Raw genomic sequence first — 18,019 nt, 5'->3', positions numbered from 1 at the left:
GTCAAAGCTGCAGTGAACCATGATTGCACCACTTCACTCCAGACTGGGTGACAGAGCAAGATCCTGTCTGAAAATTGAAAAAAAAAAAATCAAATACTTATTTAGAAGTAGAGGTAATATTTTAATGAGCCCCTCTATTTCCATCACCCAGTACCAACATTTGTCAGCTTACGGCCAAACCTGTTTCATCTCTATCCCATCCATTTCCCTCTTCCTTATTTTGAGGCAAATCTCAGATATTATATTATTTTATTTGTAAATATTACGGTATGTATCAAAATGTCAAAAAATAACACCAAAAATCCTCCAAAACAATGTTATTCTGTAATTATACCTAAACACATTTGAAATAATTCTTTAATATTATTAGATATCTAATCAACATTCAAGTCTCTCCAATTGTCTCATAAATGATTTTTTAAATTTTTTTCAAATCAGATTTAAACATACACATATAACATTTAGTTAATATGCCTCCCAGTGTCTTTTAATCTATAGGTTCCTCTCTCTCTTTTCCTTTCCTTGCAATTTATTTGTTGAGGTAAGTCAGTCATTTGTTTTGATATCCACCTCCCCTACCCCCACCCTGTTTTTTTTTTAAGAGACAGGGTCTGACTATGTTTTCCAAGCCAGGCTCCAGTTGCTATTCATGGGTGGGATCATAACTTACTATAGGCTCAAACTCCTGGCCCCAAGGGATCCTCCTACCTCAGCCTCCCCAGTAGTGGGAACTACAGATGCACACCACAGCCCTTGGCTGATATTCTTTTCATATTTAAAGTATTTATTTATTTAGAAACATGGTCTCACTCTGTGGCTCAGGCTGGAGAACAGTGGTGCAGTCACGGCTCACTGCAGCCTTGACCTTCTGGACTCAGTGGATCCTCCCATCTCAGCCTCCCAGGTGGCTGGTACTACAGGCACATGCCACCATGCCCAGCAATTTATTTATTTGTTTGCTTTTAGTAGAGACAGGGTTTCACCATGTTGTTCAGCTGGTCTTAAACTCCTGGGCTCAAGCAATCCTCCCACCTCAGCATCTCATAATGTTGAGTTTACAGGCGTAAGCCACTTTGCCTGGCCTTAATCTTTTTATAAATAAATAAACTCAGAGAGGTGAAAAAAATTTAGTAGGGGATAGAAAAGGAATTTAGTCCAAGATATGACCAATTCCAGAATCCAAGCACTTAATGGCTTTATTATATTCACTTTAAATCAAGTGATGAAAACCAAGACAGAAAAAATACAATCACTCATAAAAGATTTCAGAACATGCATGACTCCCCCAAGTAACCAGTTCCTTTACCAAGTACTCATGGAAAACTGTTCACTTAAAACCCAGGCAAGGCTTGAAATGCGGGAAGAGAAATTGAAAACAGAATAACCCACTGTCCACCTTATGTTTTGAATCTGACTAAATAAATCCTGCATATAAATGTATCCATAACTTAAAAGAATTTTTACTTCCAACAAATATTTAGCAAGGCAAAAACATTTCTTAAACAAATCTATCAGTTTTTTTTCTCCCTTTTCCTTCTTTTCTGCCTGTTCTTCCTTTCCCTCTGTTCTCCATAGCTAAGATAAGGAGGAAACATCTCTTTCAAGCAGTTATTTTAAAATACCAGTCAAATTAACAATTTGGTAGTTTGATATGTGATATCTGGGCTTTTGTTATGGTAGTTTTGAAACCACAGTTGCCCTAGCAACTGAATACATTTTTTCTTTAAGAAAATTTTTAGCTGTCTGAAGGAGAAAAAAAAAAAGAAAGAAAAAGAAAACTTCTTGCCAGAATTTTCCCATAATAGCTTCCATTAACTGCAGTGACTTCTATTGGAGAGGCCAGCACTGCTGTCTCCTGCTGTCACCAGTCATTCACTGATCTAGCAGATGTTTTGTTTGATAAGGCCAATTTGAGCTTTATAAAACATTTATTTTTTTCACCTCCAAGGAGCAAATACCAGTAAGGATAGATTTCAACATTGATCACTGGATACCATACCAGGGCCTCAACCTGCCAGTGGAGCTTATAGGTGAGAAGAAAAACTTAGCAAGAGGCCAGGCACAGTGGCTCATGCCTGTAATCCCAGCACTTTGGGAGACCAAGGTGGGCAGATCACCTGAGGTCAGGAGTTCGAAACCAACCTGGCTAACATGGTGAAACCCCATCTCTACTAAAAATACAAAAATTAGCCAGGCATGGTGGCACATGCCTGTAATCCCAGCTACTGGAGAGCCTGAGGTGGGAGAATTGCTTGAACCCGGGAGGCAGAAGTTGCACTGAGCTAAGATTGCACCACTGCACTCCAGCCTGGGCAACAGAGCAAGGCTCCATCTCAAATAACAAACAAACAAACAATAAACAAACAAAACTTAGCAAGAGGAAAGAGTGAACAGAAGAGCCAATAGTCTATTTTAGAATCTTTCTGGTAATACCAGGTAACTGTGCAGTTGCCAAAGAGGGCAATGATGCTAGTTAATGAGAAAAAGGAAGAAAAAAAGGAGTGATGGACATTGCATTGAGTTTTGTAGGTTTTATAAACCACGGGTTGGCAGTTTTGAGATGGAGTCTTGCTCTGTTGCCCAGGCTGGAGTGTAATGGTGCAATGTTGGCTCATTGCAACCTCTGCCTCCCAGGTTCAAGAGATTCTCCAGTCTCAGCCTCCTGAGTAGCTGGGATTACATGCATATGCCACTACGCCTGGCTAATTTTTGTATTTTTAGTAAAGACAGGGTTTCACCATGTTGGTCAGGATAGTCTTGAACTCCTGACCTCGTGATCCACCCACCTCAGCCTCCCTAAGTACTGGGATTACAGGTGTGAGCCACTGTGCCGGGCCCATGGGTTGGCATTTTAAGGAGGTGAAGTAGATAAGACTCAGCAAGGAAAAAAAGATGTACATTAGGACTTCTTGAAGCACCTAGACTCAGTGTTGGCGCAAATATTCACTTGCTTCTGAACGAAATCCCTTTCACAGTCATGCTTGTAATATAGACAGCTCTATATTTCTTTTCTTAAAAACACACACAAACTGATTTTACAAAAATATCCATATCCTTTCTCTTGAATAGGTTTTAAGACCTGGGGCTGTGGTGTAGGTAAATCAAGAAATGGCAAAAGAAGCACAGGGTAGTTCTGCCTCTGTTAGTAAGATACTGCTTTTTGTAGGCCTCCTGGGGCTCATTTATTTAGTCATTGTGCAGAGGACCGAAAGAAGCCAAAATCCAAAACAGGAGGCTATCCTTTGCAATATAACGGCTCAACAAAGTTTGAAAGAATGAAGATTCTCATTCTTGGGATTTTATTTTAGATTGCCCTACCTACCTAAGTATACTATTTTGACTTGAGGAATTATATTTTAAGCCAAGGTAAGAACAAAAAAAAGAAAGAAAGAGGACCAACTATTTTTGCAGAAAGTATAATTTTTCTATAGTAAACTCACCCCACACTAACTCTCTCTCTCCCTGTCTCTCTCTGTATATGTGTGTGTATACATATATATGTAAAGTCCTAATGAGCACATTTCTCTCTAAGGCAAAATAGAAAAAGAGAGCAAAACCAACAAGATTGGTTAGGCCTTTTTCTTTCCTTTTTTTTTTTGGCTCACTGCAACCTTCGCCTCCCGGATTCAAGCGATTCTCCTGCCTCAGCCTCCCGTGTACCTAGGACTACAGGCGCACACCACCACACCCGGCTAATTTTTTGTATTTTTAGTAGAGTCAGGGTTTCACTGTGTTAGGATGGTCTCGATCTCCTGACCTGGTGATCCGCCTGCCTTGGCCTACCAAAGTGCTGGGATTACAGGCATGAGCTACCATGCCTGGCCAGGACTTTTTCTTAACGACTTAAACTATTAAAGGAACTTGCTACTTCTTTATTGACCATCTGCAAGATGTTATACCTGGGTTACATTTTCATTCTTGAATCCCACTCCTATGTAAGATCTAAAACTGGAGAATGGCTCTCCAAAGGAAAATCTTGACACTGTTAGCATCAGAAGGGGGACTGGGAAGAGAAAAGTAAAAATGTTAACTACAGATGGCAAAAAAGAAAGACAAAATCATATTGATTAATTAGAAGAACTGAGGAAATATGGAATGAAGGATTGCTCTGAAGTATTTAAGCAACAGTAATAACAGACATCACTACCAGAATTAGAGAGCTGTGCAGTAAATTCAGCTCGCTTCTGGTCCTTATCCCAGTTCTTTTCTGTTCCAACATGCTCCTTATTTTGAAATATAATTTGAAGCTCACAGGAAAGTTGCTAGAATCTTAAAAAGAAACATTTCTGTTTATCTTGTAGCACATTCACCAGGTTTTAACATTTTGCCTCATTTCCTTTGTTACTCTCTCAGAAGATTCGGATTTTCAAAGAAGAAATGGGTTTGGTTTGAGACCAATTTAAGTTTGAGAGAATGATGGAATGTCTATGCAGAAAAGCTCGGCCAGGCACGGTGGCTCATGCCTAGAATTACAGCACTTTGGGAGGCTGAGGCGGGTGGATCACTTGAGGTCAGGAGTTCGAGACCAGCCTGGCCAACATGGAGAAACCCCGTCTCTACTAAAAATACAAAAATTGGCTGGGCATGTTGGCTCATGCCTGTAATCCCAGCACTTTAGGAGGCCAAGGCAGGTGAATCACAAGGTCAGGAGTTTGAGACCAGCCTCGACAATATGGTGAAATCCATCTCTACTAAAAATATAAAAATCAGCGGGGCGTGGTGGCATGTGCATGTAGTCCCAGCTACTCAGGAGGCTGAAGTGGGAGAATTGCTTGAACCTGGGAGGCAGAGGCTGCAGTGAGCCGAGATCATACCACTGCACTCCAGCCTGGGTGACAGAGTGAGACTCCATCTCAAAAAGAGAAAAGCCTAGCAGACTGAGAGTCAAGGATCTGGAACTCAAGAAAAAGACTACTCAGAAAGATAAAAATATGAAGAAAAAACTAAGTGGAACTAATTTGTTTGAGGACGTGGTTTTTGAGGAAAAGCCTAATTCTGAAAGACAAAAGGTCTAGTTCTGGCCAATGAAAAGGCATGGGAAACTATTAATATATCAATTGTAACTTTTTCATATCTTGGTCCACTTTAGGGTCATCTGCTATTATTCTTATTTTACATTTGAAGACTACTTTGAAAATACATGAGGCTAATTGTATGGTTTTATTCAGAAATTTATAAGAAATTGGAAGTCTTGTCATTAATATAGCTTTTAGGTAACATATGTTCCAGTTACCATTGTTGTGTGACAAATTACCCTAAAACTTAGTGGCATAAAATGACCATTCTATTATGTTCCCAGATTCTCTGGGTCAGGAATTCAGATTGGGTACAGTGGGTTTGGATGGTTGTCTTCACTCCATCATATCTGAAGCATCAGCCAGATAGACTCAAAGGCCAGAGGTAACCCAACAACTGGGGACTGAAATCATTTGGCTATGACTTCACTCACTTATCTGGCAGAGGATGTTGGCTATTTTTTTTTGAGATGGAATTTTGCTCTTGTTGCCAAAGCTGGAGTACGATCTTGGCTCCCTGCAACCTCTGCCTCCTGGGTTCAAGAGATTCTCCTGCCTCAGCCTTCCAAGTAGCTGGGATTACAGGCGTGGGCCACCACACCTGGCTAATATTTAGGATTTTTAGTAGAAACAACATTTCACCATGTTAGTCAGACTGGTGTGATCTGCCCACCTTGGCCTCCCAAAGTGCTGGTATTACAGGCGTGAGCCACCATGCCTGGCCCAAATGCTGCCTTTTAACCAGGACACCTACCATGTAGCTCTGCATAGGCCAGCGCAGGCTTCCTTACAGCATGCAGCTGAATCCCTGTATTGAGGGTCCCAAGACAGCAAGATGAAACACTTGGCATTTTTGTGATCTCGCCTCAAAATTTACATAGCATCACTCTCCAGTGTATTTTTTTTTATTGAGACAGTTGCAAATGTTTGCCCAAAGTTAAGGGGAAAAGACATAAACTCCACTTCTCCATAAGATAAATGTTAAGGTCACATTATAAGAAGAGCACTTGGAAAAACAGATTCTGTTTCAGCCACTTCGGGAAAATACAATCTGCAATAAAACATATATGAACACAAAAAGGGAGCATCTAACAAAGTGCAAAGAATATACATCTGAGAGGTATTTTTTACTCTCTATGGTAGTTGAAATTTAAAATATTTCCTCAAAGACTAAGATATAAGGAATAATTTTACATATACCCTATGTCTTCTTTATTAGGAATTATTTTCCATAAATGTCTTGAAAAAGTAAGATTGGCAGAGGTATTTATTTATTTATTTAGAGACAAAGTCTCACTCCATTACCCAGGGTGGAGTGCAGTGGCTTGATCTTGCCTCACTGCGACCTCCAACTCCCAGGTTAAGCAATTCTCATGCCTTAGCCTCTTGAGTAGCTGGGATTACAGGTACGTACCACCACACCAGGCTAATTTTTGTATATTTAGTAGAGACAGGGTTTCATGATGTTGGCCAGGCTGGTGTCAATCTCCTGACCTCAAGTGATCTACCCGCCTTGGCCTCCCAAAGTGCTGAGGTTACAGGCATGAGCTACCACGTCTGGCCGCAGTGTTTTGATTAACACTTTGCTGTTACATGTACAACTTAGTGGATTACAATTCTTTAAACATCTCATGAGCAGATGAACAGCAGCTCATGAGATGTCCCGAATTACAAAATCTATAGGAGTTTTCCATTTGGCTCAAAATTGAGGTGCTGATCTAATAACTTGATCACTCATATCTCTTTAAAATAAAATCTGATCGATGGCTTTAATAGAGAATTATTCATAATAGAAAAAATATTCAATCTGTCAGGTGTGCATTCTTTTTTATTAGCTCCCATTTCATGACATAATCCAAAGGTCTGGAATACTGGAAATCAGCCTGCATCTTTGAAAGAAACCTTAATACTTTACTTTGTTACTGCAAGTATTCTTTTCTTTTCCTTTTTTTTAAAATATGAAAAGAGATTGAGGAAATGTCTTAATGTTTGGTTAACAAATTAAAAACCCATGTTTAAGTGCTTTAATATTCTAGCCCTATTTCACCGTGTCATCAAGGGGTTGATTTACCAGCTGTAAAATTACTAAGAAACCTTTTAAATGTAGACCTGTTAACAATATTTGAATCTCTGTGCATATACTGTGATCTTCTGATAATGACTACATCAACTGTGACAGCTCATTGTAGCTTACCAGCACTAGCTCTGCATTCGCTGATGTATTTTCAGAGATCAGAGAAGGTAACAAGGCTGGGCTTGTTCCAGTATTTAGTGCTTGTTATTCATTCAATATTTCAAGTCTTTTCCAGCCTTCGCCAAATCCTTTTTGCAAACCATATGAACAAAACAGTCCTTTTTTTTTGAGACAGGGTCTCATTCTGTCACGCAGGCTGGAGTGTAGTGGCATGATCACAGCTCACTGGAGGCTCAACCTCCCCAGGCTCAACTGATCCTCCCACCTCAGCTTCCCAAGTAGCTGGGACTATAGGCACATACCACCATGCCCAGCTAATTTTTGTAATTTCTTTTTTTTTTTTTTTTTGAGACGGAGTTTCACTCTTGTTGCCCAGACTGGAGTACAATGGTGCAATCTCGACTCACTGCAACCTCTGCTTTCCAGGTTCAAGTGGTTCTCCTGCCTCAGCCTCCCAAGTAACTGGGACTACAGGCATGTATCACCATGCCTGGCTAATTTCCTTTTTTTTTTTGAGACAGAGTCTCACTCTGTCACCAGGTGCTAGGCTGGAGTGCAGTGGCACAATCTCGGCTCACTGCAACCTCCGCCTCCCGGGTTCAAGCAATTCTCCTGCCTCAGCCTCCCGAGTCGCTGGGACTACAGGTGCATGCCACCACGCGCAGCTAATTTTTGTATATTTAGTAGAGACGGGGTTTCACCATGTTGGCCAGGGTGGTCTTGATCTCTTGACCTCGTGATCCGCCCGCCTTGGCCTCCCAAAGTGCTGGGATTACAGGCTTGAGCCACCACGCCTAGTCTAATTTTCCATTTTTAGTAGAGATGGAGTTTCTCCATGTTGGCCAGGCTGGTCTCGAACTCCCAATCTCAGGTGATCTGCCTGCCTTGGCATCCCTAAGTGGTGGGATTACAGGCATGAGCCACTGTGCTTGCCCCAATTTTTGTAATTGTTTTTAGAGTTGGAGTTTTGCCATGTTGCCCAGGCTGCTCTCGAACTCCTGGGCTGAAGTGATCAGCCTTGGCAGTCTAAAGTGCTAGGATTACAGGCGTGAGCTACAGCATCTGGCCAGAACACTACTTTTAAGAACCAAGAAACTGATATATTTGAGTAGCCAATCAATTATGAAGGCAGAAGAGATGTGTTGACTGTATAGCAAGGGCAGACCAAGGGAAAGGAGTTTTGAAAGTTGAACATTTTCATCTTAAAACATTAAGTTTGGTTGGGTGCTATGGCTCATCTCTGTAATTCTAGCAAATTACAAGAGAATCACTTGAGGCCAGGAGTTCCAGACCAGCTTGGGCTATGTAGTGAGATCCCATCTCTACCAAAAAAAAAAATATGTTTTTTAAAATTAGGGTGATGTGGTGGTGTGCAACTGTAGTCCCAGCTACTCAGGAGGCTGAGGTGGGAGGACTGCTTGAGCCCAGGAGTTTGAGACTACAGTGAGCTGTGATAGCCTCACTATACTCAGCCGGGGTGACAGAGCAAGACCCTGTCTCTAAAACAAAACCAAAAACCGAAAAACATTAAGTTTAATGGAACATTTCAGTTAATAGTTATGTTACAAGAGGAGGCCTTAGCTCAGAGCAAAGCCAGTTTTCTGTGTGTCTAGTTCTACCATAATTGAGCGATGAGGAACGACGTATACAGCAATGTATGTAAGTCAGGGTTTGTTTGGCTACAGGTAAGAAAGTAATCAGAAACCAAAATACAGAACATTGGCTTGAAGTGCAGAAAGTTTACTTCCAAACTGATATGGTGGCTTCATGGATCATCAGGGATCTAAGTGCCTTTTCTCTCCCTTTTTTTCCCTGTTTGTCTATGTCATCTATGATTTTTTTAAAATTATTTTTTATTTCAATAGGTTTTGGCAGAACAGGTGGTGTTTGGTTACATGGATAAGTTCTTTAGTGGCGATTTCTGAGATTTTGGTGCACCCATCACCCAAGCAGTGTACACTGTACCCAACATGTAGAGTTTTATTTCTCACCCACTTTCCACCCTTTCCCCTGAGTCTCCAAAGTACTTTGTATTATTCTTATGCCTTAGCATTCTCATTGAGTACTTCTCTTTTAATATCTCACCTATTTTTCTTTGTACACAGCCTCATAGATCAAGATGCTTCAGGTCCAGCGACTGTTTCTCTGTTCTAGTGAGTAAGAACGAGAAAGGGCAAAGAAAACCTGCCCTCTACCCTTACAAACACTTCCCAGAAACTCAGCTCAACAATTCAGTTAACATCTCGTGGACTAGAATTTACTCACAGCCACATCTAGCTGCGAGGAAGGCTGGGAAATACAGTTTTTATTTTTTATTTTATTTGCTTCTAGCTAAAAATTCTATAACCAAACACTATGGTTTGAATGTTTTTGTTCCCTCCAAATTTATGTGCTGGAAGCTTAATCCTCATTGTGACAATGTTGAGAGGTGGGGCTGAATGGGAGGTGTTTCAGCCATGAGGGCTCTACCCTTGTAAGTGGATTGATGCTGCTGTTTAAAAGGAGTTTGCAGGAGTGGGCTCTCTCTCCTCTGCTCTTCTGCTATGTGAGGAACACTGTTCCTCTTCCTCTGGAGGATGCAGAGTTCAAGGCACTATCTTGAGGGCAGAGACTGGCCCCTCATCAGATGCTAAAAAGGCTGGTGCTTTGATCTCAGACTTCTCAGCCTCCAGAACTGTGAACAATAAGTATCTGTTTTTTATAAGTTCCCCAGCCTCAGGTGTTCTGTTACAGCAGCACAAATAGACTAAGGCACTAAGGAGAAATGGGAGCTAACAGACAGTATTTCCTGACACAAAATAAGTCTTTTGGGAAAGGAGGGATGATCTAGGAACCAATAAACTGTTGTGGTGAAAAAAATTTATATGATGCTTGGCTAGTCAGTGTGTGACCAAATAGCAAAATGATTTTAAACTTTATTCTACCCAAATGAACATCAAGAATTCAAGAATTAGATTTAAATGAGACAAATAATTATTCTTGATGTTATTAGTGTGAAAGTGGCATTGTAGTAGTGATGTTAGGTAAATGCCCTTACTTTTTAAAGATTTATATTGAGGATGAAGGGGTGAAATGACATGATTTTTGGCATTTACTTAAAATACATCTACAGGCCAAGTGCAATGGCTCATGCCTGTAATCCAGCACTTTGGGAGGCTGAGGCAGGAAGATCACTTCAGCCCTGGAATTCGAGACCAGCCTGAGCAACACAGTGGGACATTGTCTCTACAAAAAAATAACTAAAAATTAGCCAGGCATGGTGGCACACCTGTAGTCAGTCCAAGCTACTAGGGAGGCTGAGTAGGAGGATTGCTTGAGCCCAGGAGGTCGAGACTGCCGTGGGCTGTGTTCAAGCCACTGTGCTCCAGCCTGAGTGACAGAGGAAGACTTTGTCTCAAAAAACTAAACAAAAACAAAAAAACTTCTACAAAGAAAAAAAGGGGGAAGATGAAAAATATATAGTCAAAATCTTGATCATTGTTAATTTGGGGTTGGGAGTGGTGGCTCACACCTGTAATCCCAGCACTTTCAGAAGCCGAGATGGGCAGATCCCTTGAGTCCAGGAGTTCAAGACCAATGTGGGCAACATGGCAAACAGCCTATCTCTACAAAAAATACAAAAATTGGCTGTGCATGGCTGTGCATCCTGTGTTCCTGGCTATTTGAGAGGCTGGGGTGGGAGGATCATCTGACCCTGGGAGGTCAAGGCTGCAGTGAGCTGTGATATCATGCCACTGTACCCCAGCCTGGGTGACAGAATAAGACCTTGTCTCAAAAAAAAACTTTTGTTTTTAATTTTAATGAGTACATGTAATTTATCGTGCTTTTTAAAAGTACGCTTGAAATGTTTCATTAAACAAACTTTTTTGTAAATAATCAGGATCAAAATTTCTAAATCTTAGTTCAGAATATCACTACCATGTATCCTTGGCCAATTTAATGTTTCTGTGTTTGGGCTTTTTCATATGTCAAATGCAAATAATAATACCTGGCCTAACTTGTTAACAGTACTATACTGAAGGCCAAATATAAAAATGCCCGTGAAAGAGTTTCCTTTTTTTTGAGACGGAGTTTCACTCTTGTTACCCAGGCTGGAGTGCAATGGCGCGATCTCGGCTCACTGCAACCTCCGCCTCCTGGGTTAAGGCAATTCTCCTGCCTCAGCCTCCTGAGTAGCTGGGATTACAGGCACGCGCCACCATGCCCAGCTAATGTTTTTTTTTTGTATTTTTAGTAGAGACGGGGTTTCACCATGTTGACCAGGATGGTCTCGATCTCTTGACCTCGTGATCCACCCGCCTCGGCCTCCCAAAGTGCTGGGATTACAGGCTTGAGCCACCGCGCCCGGCTAGAGTTTCAGAACCTATAATGTAACATGATATTAGATATTGTTGATAATATGCTTGCTGTCATTTTTATTCATGTGAGACCAGAGTCCATGTCCCATTATTCACTGCCATATCTCTAGTGACTGGTAAAATGCCTGGCATATAATATATATAAAATAAATGTTCGATGAGTGAGAACAAAAATTAAGAAAAAAAATTGTAAATGAAACTGACACGAACTCGTAAGGATAGAAGAGACCTGGGAAGTCATTCAATAACCTCACATTACATATGAAGAAACTGAGCCCAGAGCAATTAAAGGACCCACCTAACATGACACAGGTGGCAGAGCCACAGTACAGTCAAGCAGATAAAGGCACAGTCATCCTTAAAATCACAAGGAAAACACCAGAAACTCCAGGAGAATGTTGCTCCGTTTTTAGCTACTTCAAGAAAATCATGCCATCATATCATCATATCACTTCTTATTGCAGTCGCAAGGAACAGTGTATTCTCTCGCAGCACTCAGACTTTGTTCCATTAACAACTGTTACCAAACAGGAGGCAGTACAGACTCAAAAATCCTTGTCACATTTTGGTTCTAATGCTTCCAATGATAAGAATTGGTCCTGTGGATGGAACAACTACTTATAATCTTTTCTTTAAAGGTTCTTGTAGGCTAGGCACGGTGGCTCACACCTGTAATCCCAGCACTTTGGGAGGTTGAGACAGGCAGATCAACTGAGGTCAGGAGTTCAAGACCAGCCTGGCCAACATGGTGAAACCCTGTCTTTACTAAAAATGCAAAAATTAGCTGGGTGTGGTGGCGGGCACCTGTAATATCAGCTACTTGGGAGGCTGAGGCAGGGGAATCACTTGAACTCAGGAGGCGGAGGTTGCAGTGAGCCAAGATTGCGCCATTACACTCCAGCCTGAGTGACAAAAGTGAAACTTGTCTCAAAAAATAAAAAAGTTCGCATAATACTGTTAAACAGTCTTTGTGGCCAACAGCTATGAATTCTGAGCAAATATTTCATGGAAATCTTTTCCTTGAGTATGCATCTGGATCGACTGTGTCATCCATGTCCTGACATAACAGGGCTGAGTCAGGATGGTATTTTTCAGAAGAGCACTCTACTTTGATGTGCGGGATATGTGCTCAACAATTCCCAACTGAATAGCACCAGACAGCAATCATTTAATAGCCAAGTTTCAAGGATAGAAATTATCCAACATTTATTTATTTATTTTGGCATATATGTATGTGTGTGTGTATATATATATATATATATATGTATTTTGAGATGAAGTTTCTCTCTTGTTGTCCCAGGCTGGAGAGCAGTGGCACAATCTTGTCTCACTACAACCTCCACTTCCTGGGTTTCAGCAATTCTCCAGCCTCAGCCTCCGAAGTGACTGGGATTACAGGCACATGACACCATGCCTGGCTAATTTTTTTGTATCTTTTAGTAGAGACAGGATTTCACCATGCTGGTCAGGCTGGTCTTGAACTTGTAATCTCAGATGATCCACCCGCCTCGGCCTCCCAAAGTGCTGGGATTGCAGGTGTGAGCCACGACACCCTGCCAAAAATATTTATTTTTGCCATGAGTCTATGGATTTGCTAGGCAGTTTTGCTGTTGAGCTAGTCTTGATTGATTTCAGCTGGGTTCACTGGTATCCATGATCAGCTGGCAGGCCAGCTGGGGTCTAATTGGACTAGCATGGCTATGGCTGTTATGACTCATCTCTGCGCTTTCAGGTTTCCTACCGTGGTGGAGGAAAGGTTCCAAACGAGCAAGCAGAAGACACGCAAGTCTTCTTTCTCAAGGCCTCAGTTCAGAACTGGCATATTCACTTATGCTTCATCCTACTGGTTAAGTGATTAACAAGGCCAGTAGAGATTCAAGGGAAGGGAAAATGGACTTCATATTTAGATGAGGGAAGCTGCAAAGTCACATCATAAGGGGCATAGATACTGGGAAGAGAAGAACTGGGGCCATTTTTGCACTCATTTTATCACAATAAGGATGAAATGTTGCTAGGTATACTTCAGTGAACTTTCTCCTTGGAGTATTCTCAGCCAACCAAACACATAGCACATAGCCTTTACCTCTTGAGTGGGGAGAAGAGGAGCACTTTATTGAAATAGTGGTGATAAGTTTGAAGTCAGGCATGCTGGCAACAGATACAGACTTTACAAAACCAGGCATGGATGTTATTTCTTTTGGTTCTTTCCAAAGTTTGTCCATGCCCAATAACAACATGGATTTCTATGTTCTGGGTATTACACCTTTTACGTATAGCGGTTCAATTAATCCTCACAACCACCAAATTAAATATAATTAATCCATATTTGATAGACAAGTTAACTGAGGCTTAGGAAGGTTAAACAGTCTAGTCAAGGAGAGTATAGATTCACACCCAACTCACTCTAACTTCAAGGGCTGTAGGAGACGCCACACACTATCTCTCAAAATGCAGAAGCTCCCTCTACCCCTGTAAATTTCACTGCATATCCATTTGGAGGTAAAGAAAAACCCAATAATTTCCATTTTAATTTTTATTTTCAGTTAATATAGTAAAGCAGGTTGGTGTCATATCTTAACAAAGGTGTCTAAAAACTTTTTTTTAAAAAGCCAGATGGTAAATATTTTAGGCTTATGGGGCATATAGTCTTTGTTGCAACTCTTGGCTTTTTTTTTTTTTTTAGAACAAAAGCAGCCAGAGACAATATGTAAATGAATGGGTTTGGCTGTGTGCCAATAAATTTTATTTATAGAAACAGGTGACCAGCCAGATTTGTCATAGAGGATTTGATAAGAAGCCAGGACATAGCTAAAATGTACTCTGTTCCAAAGCCCAGTTTGAAGTGTTCTCCAACTCCTCTCAAACATTATAATAATGATGTACATTATAATTCATATATGCTACTAATAAAATGTTATTTTAAAAATAGGGCAAAAGTGTGACTGTCATACAAATATTTTAAAAAGTTAAAGATTTTGCCAGGTGTGGTGGTTCATGCCTATATTCCCAACACTTTGGGAGGCTGAGGCAGGTGGATCACTTAAGGTCAGGAGTTCGAGACCAACCTGGCCAACAGGGTGAAAGCTTGTCTCTACTAAAAATACAAAAATTAGCTGGACATGGGTGGTGCAACTGTAGTCCTAGCTACTCAGGAGGCTGAGGCAAGTGAATTCTTGAACCCCGGAAGCAGAGGTTGCAGTGAGCCAACATCCCACCACTGCACTCCAGCCTGGATGACAGAGTGAGACTTTGTCTCAAAAATAAAATAAAATAAAAATAAAAATAAAAAAGTCAAAGATTTTATTGAACACATTCACTAATAAAGAAAACACTAATAAATTAAAACCAGTTGAAAGGGCATTTAAAGAACAAACACATATAGAAGCAATCAGGAATGCCAAAATGAATTTGTCAATAGATGAAAACTGATCGATATTTATAATAAATAGAATAATGCTTGGAATCATCTTTTCCACAAAGTGGTCATCAGTTGCATCTTCACCAAACACAATTTATTGCCAGGTCTATGGAAAAGATTCATTTGCATTACTGTAGGGTTTTTTTCAAGACAGGGCCTTGCTATCATCCAGGCTGGAAAGCAGTGGTGCCATCTTGGCTCACAGCAACCTCTGCCTCCTGGGTTCAAGTGATTCTCATGCCCCAGCCTTTTGAATAGCTGGGATTACAAGCATGTACCACCATGCCTGTTTAATTTTTGTTATTTTAGTAGAGAAGGGTTTTACTATGTTAGCCAGGGTGGTCTGAACTCCTGGCCTCAAGGGATCCACGTGCCTTGGCCTCTCAAAGTGCTGGGATTACAGGCATGAGCTACCACTCCCGGCTTGATTTTTTTTTTTTTTTTTTTTTCCCCCTTCTGTTTTTTTTTTAATTTTTTTTTTTTTTTTTGCACCCATGCTGTTGATTGCTAAATGTAATAGTCTGATTGTAATGCTGAATAAATGTCTTTTTTTTTTTTAATGTGCTGTGTAAAGTTAGTCTACGCCGAAGCCATCTTGGTAAATTTCCCCCAACAGTGTGAAGTTAGAATTCTCTCAGGGTGATGCCAGGTTCTATTTGAAATTTATATGCAACCTGCTTGGGTGGAGAAGCCATTGTTTTCAGAAACCTTGGTGTAGTTGAACTGATAGTTACTATTGCAACCTGAAGTTCACCATTAAAAGGGATTACCCAAGCAAAATCATGGAATTATTGGTTATAAAAATGATTGTTAGCACATCCCATGCAATATATCTAAATTGAATAATGGTACCAGATAAAATTATAGATGAGAATGAAGCTTGTGTATCATCCATTATCATGTGTAATCAATAAATGATTAAATTATCTTAGAAGAAAAAGCAAGAATCAAACAAATATCAGATTTCCTATCAACATTAGATGCTCAAAAACAGAAAAAAATACCTTTGAAGTTTAGAGTAAAAGTTATTTTAAGTGTAGAATTTTATTTCCATTCAAACTTTTCGATCGAGAGTGAGAGCAAAGCATGGTTATGGTCAGAAATTTAATAACTAAGAAGATTTAATAGCCATATAAATTCCAGATAAATTAAAAACTTAAATGTGGTACAGATTTGTTTCCAGCCCAGATGGAGTCACAGAGACCAGATTTACCCTTCTGCCTGAAATCACTAAAAAAAATCAGACGAAATCTATGAAACAATGGTTTTTAAGTCACTGGACATGAGACAATGAAGAGTGATCCCTGAGAGATGGGAAGCTAGTCAAGTGAGCCCAGTGATTGTCAGAGCTTAGTGCCTAAGGAGAGTTTCCAGGCTGCAGGGCACGAGCATTAAAGGGGGAACCCAAGCAAGATGCAGTGACCTTCCGGACTTAAGGAAAAGACCTGAAAGTTGAAGAGATGAAGGTGGGAAAGACCAAAAAGACCAAAGCTGTTGGAGTTTGCAGAATAAAATACTGGAGAGGAGAAAGGTTCTCAGGGAAAGAGAGAATCACCAAAATGTCCAGAGGTTCTCCCTCACATACTCAGCTGAGTACTTTCCAGCACATGCACGGGGAAAAACGACACACGAAAAGAACTACTCATAAGAAGCTCATGCGGGGCCAAGAATAGTGCCGATTCCCCCCACCCAGACTTGAAAACCTCATAAATAATGGGGTTTTGGGTAGAGTACTCAGAAGGGTTTTGCCTCCATAGTGGGAGAAATTTAGCCCTAGATTAAATGTTATTCTGATCTCACCTTATGAGGCTTAAAGGCAAGAACCGAAAGGATCAAACTTTTTCCAGGTAACATAGTTGCATCTCAGAATAAAGCTCAAGGATGTTTATAGGTATATGAGAATATCCAGCATCCAACAAAGTAAAATTTACAATGTCTGACACACAATTTAAAAAAGACAACTCTAAGGCATGCAAAGAAGCAGAAAAAGTATAAGGAGAAAAAAATCAATCAATCAAAACTGCATAAAATGGACATAGCTGATAGCATTAGTAGACATGGGCCAGGCATAGTGGCTCACACCTATAACCCTAGTACTTTGGGAGGGCAAAGCAGGCAGATCCCTCGAGCCCAGGAGTTTGGGACCAGCCTGGGCAACATGACGAAACCCCGTCTCTACAAAAAATGCAAAAATGAGCCAAGTATGATGGCACACGCCTATAGTCCCAGCTACTTGGGAGGCTGAGGTGAGAGAATCACTGGGGAGGCTGAGGCTACAGTGAGCTGAGATCACACCACTATATTCCATCATAGATAAGACCCTGTCTCAAAAAAAAAAAAAGTGCATAAGGACATTAAAACAGCAATTATAACTGTATTCCTTGTATCTCAAAATCTAGAGTAATAGTTTTCAGTAGAGGCATATTCCCCATCCCTGGTAACATTTGGCAATGTCTGGAGATAGTTTGGTTGTCATAACTTGGGGGTAGTGGTGCCACCGGCATGATGTAGATAGAATCCAGGGATGTTGCTAAACATTCTTTATGCACCAAATAGTCCCCCAAGACAAAAAAATCATCTAGCCCAAATTGTCAGGAGTGCTGAGGTTGAGAAACTCTGATCTAGAGGAAGGGTTGAATATGTTAACTAAAGACATAGGAAATATGAAAAAGATACAAATTGAACTTCTGAAGATAAAAACAATAAGATTAAAAATACACTGGACAGGATCAATGACAGGTTAGACACTGCAGAAAAAAATGAGTGAACTTTAAAACATGGCAATATAAGCCATGCAAAATGAAACTCACAATATAAGACTGGGGTATAAGAAAAAAGGAACCGATCATCAGTAAGCTGTGGGACAATGTCAAGTTAATACAAAAATTAGCTGGGTGTGATGGTAGGCACCTGTACTCCCAGTTACTCAGGAGGCTGAGGCAGGAGAATCACTTGAACCCAGGAGGCAGGGGTTGCAATAAGCCAAGATGGCACCACTGCACTCCAGCCTGGGCAACAGAGTGAGGCTCCATCT

The 18,019-nt window shown here is 40.7% G+C and overlaps 1 long non-coding RNA gene across 1 annotated transcript in view; it reads right to left on the bottom strand.

Annotated features, from left to right (window-relative positions):
• Positions 1 to 1,286: 1,286 nt before the first annotated feature.
• LOC119472634 overlaps positions 1,287 to 18,019 on the bottom strand; it is a 29,347-nt gene continuing 12,614 nt past the window's right edge. The window contains exons 2-3 of the long non-coding RNA XR_005201789.1: positions 3,900 to 4,003; positions 1,287 to 1,348 (exon numbers count right to left, since the gene is read on the bottom strand). This is a non-coding gene — a long non-coding RNA (uncharacterized LOC119472634). The remainder of the gene's footprint in view (positions 1,349 to 3,899; positions 4,004 to 18,019) is intronic.

This window comes from Cebus imitator, unplaced genomic scaffold (genome assembly GCF_001604975.1).
Source record: "Cebus imitator isolate Cc_AM_T3 unplaced genomic scaffold, Cebus_imitator-1.0 Scaffold110, whole genome shotgun sequence".
Taxonomy (NCBI): Eukaryota; Metazoa; Chordata; class Mammalia; order Primates; family Cebidae; genus Cebus; species Cebus imitator.
This window is presented reverse-complemented; position numbering and strand designations above follow the sequence as displayed.